Genomic DNA, 5,761 nt, shown 5'->3' on the forward strand with positions numbered 1-5,761 from the left:
ATGGGTGCAGATGCACGTGTGGTGATAAGAATATGGATTTCAGCAGGGCTTCCCGTCCTCATCAACAAGCAGAAGCACCCAAATGGTGGGGGTTGGGGGGCAGAGACCTCACAGCCATTCCCTCCACAAATCGAGTTCCCCGGGACATCCTCACAGCGCCGTGCTGTGAGTGTGTGTGGGTGTTTAAAATGGAGTAAATGTGGACGTGGAACTGCTCCGTGAAACCAAAATAACAACAGTCGTAGATCTTCTTTGGTCATTTAGAAAATTCTTTTTTTTTTTTTTTTCCCCAGCGGTGCACGTATTTCCCTTCCAAAAAAGAAGAACGGGAAAGGAGATGTTAAAGGCAAGCAGAGAGAGGAAAACTGTTGCAAAACAAAAGCTGAGCTCCCGTCCGAGGGAGGCCTCCTCCATTGGAGGCCTAGGAAATCATTCTGACAAAATGGAGGATCTCTGTCTTTGGTGTCGATTCCCTCAGAGGTCAAGAGAAACCTTTTCCAATGTCTTTATCAGGAGGAGACTAGAAGTTAGAGAAAAGTATCCTTTCGGGAGTGAGAAAAACAAATTCTGATTTTGCATCAGCTTCCCTCCGATCTTGAAACTCATTGACTTGATTCCATTCTGTCGACGGAAATAATCCGGAACCAATCTATCCGTGAAAATCGGGGTGCGTTTATTCTGAGCTAAAATGTGAGGACTGTGGCCCGGGGCCTTTCTTCCCGAAGGAAGAGAGGGTGCCCGGGAAGTGGGGTGTACAGAGTGCTTCTAGACCCCCAGAGAGGACGTTTCACATAGGATCGAAAGGTCCCTTGGATGATAGTCGCGAGACTGCTCTGTCGGCACAGCGATCGACAGACACTGCTGGGTGGCAGGTCTGTTGTCTGGGCCTGGGTGGTCACAGGGGAGCCGGATGGTCAAAGGTGAGCGCAACCATCCGCTCCTAGCCTAAGGAAAGATGCCTCTCCTTAAGGAAAGGCCCGAGCACGGGGAAGCTGCTCCTTTCCCTTAAGGGCATTGGTTCTTGCCGTAGGAAATGTGTAAAGCGGATCTACGATGCGATGCGTGCTCGACGGCCACGTCAGGCCCTTTTCGAAAAACACTGTCAGGCCGAATTAGGCCGACACCCAATGGCTTCCTCATAGACTCCCATAGATCCTATCGCTCGCCATTTCTATCTGTCCACTCGTTCCAATTTTAGGCCACTTGACCACGAACAGGCCTTTTTCTCAGATTATTTTCCCCGTGAAACTTTGATCACCTTTTCACAGACAAAACGATCTTTACTTTTTAGGCCCTCTTGCCTGAAGGCAGCCATCTCACTTTCCTTGAACACAAAGATGTTTCCCATATTCACTTTTAGTGGCTTTTTGTTTTGTTTTGTTTTGTTTTGAGGACGATGAGCCCTGAGCTAACTGCTGCCAATCCTCCTCTTTTTGCCGAGGAAGGCTGGCCCTGAGCTCACCTCCGTGCCCATCTTCCTCTATTTCATATGTGGGACGCCTACCACCACGTGGCTCGCCCAGCGGTGCCACGTCCACCCCCGGGATCCGAACTGGCGAACCCCGGGCCGGCGAAGCGGAACAGGCACACTTAACCAGCGCGCCACCGGGCCGGCCTAGTGGCTTTCATCGCATTTGTTAAGTAGATTTTTTAACCCTCACGAACCTTAATTTTGGTGAAAACTAAGAAGCCAGCAATTAGGAACTGTCCTTCCCATGAGCATTCCGTCGCTTGGCCAATGTCTAAACACTTGGCCACTTTTAGAAACATGGGATTTCATAGGTTTATCTTTTCCTTCGCTTTATTTGATTTCATCTCACTTTAGTTTTTGGGTGAGGAAGATCGGCCCTCACAGAGCTAACGCCTGTTGCCAATCTTCCGTTTTTGTTTTTTTTTTCCCCCCTCCCGATTTTTCTCCCCCAATCCCCCCCATGACATAGTTGTCTATCTTAGTTGAGGGCCCTTCCAGTTGTGGCATGTGGGACGCCGCCTCCACACGGCCCGACGAGCGGTGCCGTGTCCGTGCCGTGCCCGGGATCTGAACCGGCAAAACCCTGGGCCGCCGAAGGGGAGCTTGTGAACTTAACCACTCGGCCACGGGGCCGCCCCTGTCCGTGGACTTTTTTATCACCTGATTTCACCTCGCAAAACTTCAAAGCTTCAAGTTATCAGAGAGGTTTGGGAAGTTGTTTTTATTAATTTAATTAATTTATTTTTCGAGGAAGACGAGCCCCGAGCTGACACCTGCTGCCAATTCTCCTCTTTTTGCCCCGGGAGAGTGATCCCGAGCTAACATCCGTGCCCATCCCCCTCCCCTTGATAGGCGGGACGCTGACCACAGCGTGGCTCGCCAAGCGGCGCCACGTCCGCACCCTGGATCCGAACCTGCGAACCCCTGGCTGACAAAACGGAACGTGCGAACTTAACCGCTGTGCCGCCGGGCTGGCCCTTCGGGAAGTTATTTTCAGGACACGGGCCATAAACTAGAATCACCGCTACAGGTTTATCGGAGCGACATCAGCGTTCGTGGTGGATTGAGTCGTCCCCTCTGTCTCTCCCCTCCAGGGCACAACCAAAGGGACGTCTATCGACCCACCCACCAAGGATTCCCCCCCCCCCCCCGCACGGCACAGCAGGATGCCTGAGAGATCCACGCAGCCCTACAGCGGCAAGTCACATTCGCACAGTCAAAATTCAATGGCAGAGACAAAACGTTAAGGTCAGTGAGAGGGAAGAGAATAACCGGCCCAGGAGCAACGGTGTGAAGAACACGGAGAAGACGGGTCCTAGACGCCGGGGTCCCCGGAGCAGTGATTTGATCAGAGGCCCGCAAACGTCCACGATCTCCACACCACGTTTATGGCCGACTGCGTGCGTGGGTCCTTTGGAATCGACCAGGCTACCGTCCGGGCCACTTTGGGACATCGTGTCCAGCTGCCCCGAGCGGTGGAGCTGTCGTTCAAGTGTAAGATGGGGCCCGTCCGGGGAGAGAATGGGGACGGGGAAAGGGAGGCCGCGGGAAGTCACAGAGTCTGAGGTGTTCGGGGGAGACTGACTCTTCTGAAGTGGAGGTGGTAGAAGGAGAGCAGCAGGATTTTTGGATTTTTGTTCCCTCTGTTAGGTATCTGGGTCCGGAGGAGAGTGGGGCGGGGGGGGGGCGGGTGGTGGTGGTGGTGGTGGGTGTGAGGCTGAGGCGGGGCTGGTGTTTCCTTTCCGAGTCAGGTGGAAGAGCTCCTCCAGTGGAGGTTTTTAGACAAGGGGTCTGGTCTGGCAGGATGGGAGGTTGCGGGTTGAGCCACAGGGGAATCTGTCGTAGCTCAGACTCGGGCCTTTGAAGAAATAGACAGAGAGAGGAGTTTTGCTCTGTCTGTCACCGCAGCCGGCACCTCAGGAGCAACAACAGGAGGCTTCCCGAATGAGTGAAGGGGCAGGAGCCAGCGTGCCCCGTGCCTCTCTCAGCCCTGCGCCGGCAGGGAAGGAAGCAGGCAGGCAGGCCTCAGGGCTACTCCCGTCCTACTGCCCGGTGGTCCCTGTCCCGGCCCCGCCCCCACTCTCCCCCTGACCCTCACCGCTCCCCAGCCCTCTTCTCAGCCAGAGAGGCGATGGGGGGGGGGGCGGTGCGGTCCCAGAACAAGTTTCCTCTCATCCGCCATCATCTTGCCACCCTGACGACTTGGCCTGAGATCCGGCCTAGGCTGTACCCGTGTGTGGTTTTCCTGTGGACAAGGGGGCCGGTTCACCATTTCGGAAGAAACCCCTAGCCTTCCACTGCCGAGTCGCCAGCCTGGGAGGGGGGGGGGGGGGGGGGGGGTGGGGAGGTCAGGCCCATTCATTCCGATGGGCCTGGCGTCAGGGCTTCATTCAAGTGCAGGAAGCTCTCTCCCATGGCCTCGGGCTTTTTCCCATTGAACGGCTTTCTTCAATTCCCCCACCCTTAGGCCGCAGTCCACCAAGGGCCGGGAGGCAGGGAGGGAAGATGTTGGGGCAGGGTGGCTGTCTGAGAAACTCGCCTCATCTGGGGCAGAAAGAGTGCCCCCCTCCTTTCTCTAACCCTACTAGACTGCTTGAGGATCACGGACGGTTTGGCTCATCGATGAGCCCTGCGTTATGGGCCCGGCAAGCAAACTCCTAACGGGCAACCCGCCGCTCTAGGCGTGTGTGGGTTTTTTGATCTTTCACCTTCAAGTTCGCACGACATCGGTCCGTGTCCCCCGCCCCGGCTTCCCATGGGAAATCCTCCGTCTCTTTCCACAGACTCACTGGCGACTTCACACAGTGCCTGCCTCCTCCTCCTTAGGAAGGAAGGAAGGAAGGAAGGAAGGGGCTGACCCCGTGGCCGAGCAGTTGAGTTTGCACGCTCCGCTTCAGCGGCCCGGGGCTTGGAAGGTTCGGATCCTGGGCTCGGACACGGCACCGCTCATCAAACCACGCTGAGGTGGCGTCCCACACGGCAGAACCAGAGGGACCCTCAAAGAGAATATAGAACTAGGTACTGGGGTGCTCTGGGGAGAAGAAGAAGAAGGAGGAGGAATAAAAAGAAAAGAAAAGATTGGCAATGAGCTCGGGTGCCAGTCTTTAAAAAAAAAAAAAAAAAGAGGAAGAAAGATGGACAAACAGGAACGAATCCCACTGACGGCACCTCCAAATGGTGGGGGGCAGGGGGGTGGGGGGGGTGGGGAGTGGCATCATCGGGCCAAGGGTGACTCTAAGCGTGATCCCGCGGTTGTGTTATTTGACATTTTATCGAATCGATTTATTATTTTATTTTTGAGGAAGATGAGCCCTGAGCGAACATCTGCCACCAATCCTCCTCTGTCGGCCGAGGAAGACTGGCCCTGAGCTGACATCCGTGCCCATCCCCCTCTACTTTCCAGGTGGGACGCCTGCCACAGCGTGGCTCGCCAAGCGGTGCCGGGTCCTGTGCCCGGGATCCGGACCGGCGAACCCGGGGCCGGCGGAGCAGAACGTGCGAACTTCACCGCCGCGCCACCGGGCCGGCCCCCGGAGTTGTTTTGAAAATCCAGTAAGGGGCTGGCCCCGTGGCCGAGTGGTTAAGTTCGCGCGCTCCGCTGCAGGCAGCCCAGTGTTTCATCGGTTCGTTCGGATCCCGGGCGCGGACACGGCACTGCTCATCAAACCACGCTGAGGCGGCGTCCCACATACCACCGCTAGAAGGACCCACCGCGAAGAACACACAACTACGTACCGGGGGGCTTTGGGGAGAAAAAGGAAAGACAAAAAATAAAATCTTCCAAACTCCAATAAAACTTTGAGTGAAGACGACGAGGAGGATGCGAAACGTATCTCACGCCTCCGAGCCGAGCCGTCCGTTTAGGTTTAGGAAGGGGGACGAGGACCCTTTGTAAGCGACATCCCTTTTTAAGCACCATTCTAAACCACAGAACAGAACTCCCTCTCCTCGACCCGGAGCGAGGAGGTTCCTGGGTGTGTCAGAGAGGGTCACGTCCTCTGCAGCACGAACGAACCGCCAGGGTTCGGCCACGGGAAAGAATTTCTTCCTCTCCAGGGGGACTAAAAGTCACCGACGGCAGCGGGCGTAGGTGCTATCCTTCCCGTCCAGGAAAGGCAGGGAGAACTTCAGCCGTGAAGAGAAGGAGGTCTTCCTCACTCCCCGTTTTGGGAGGGCCCCTTTGGCAGGGGAGTTTTGTCTCCTGATTTCAAGTCAGGAAGAAAAGGGAGAGAGAGAGAGAGAGAGAGAGAGTGTGTGTCCTTCTCGTGCCAGGTCGGTCTGAGGGGGACC

The 5,761-nt window shown here is 55.8% G+C and overlaps 1 long non-coding RNA gene across 2 annotated transcripts; it reads left to right on the top strand.

Moving 5' to 3' along the window:
• The first annotated feature begins 294 nt into the window (after positions 1–294).
• On the top strand, positions 295–5,281 carry LOC139043099 (uncharacterized). 2 transcript variants are annotated; one of them, XR_011500180.1, is made up of 3 exons: positions 295–2,965; positions 4,255–4,489; positions 4,777–5,281. It is a non-coding gene; the product is annotated as an uncharacterized lncRNA (long non-coding RNA). The 2 variants fall into 2 exon arrangements; XR_011500179.1 differs by having other exon boundaries at positions 2,600–2,965; positions 4,773–5,223.
• The last annotated feature ends 480 nt before the right edge of the window (positions 5,282–5,761 follow it).

This window comes from Equus asinus, unplaced genomic scaffold, assembly GCF_041296235.1.
Source record: "Equus asinus isolate D_3611 breed Donkey unplaced genomic scaffold, EquAss-T2T_v2 contig_158, whole genome shotgun sequence".
Classification (NCBI taxonomy): Eukaryota; Metazoa; Chordata; class Mammalia; order Perissodactyla; family Equidae; genus Equus; species Equus asinus.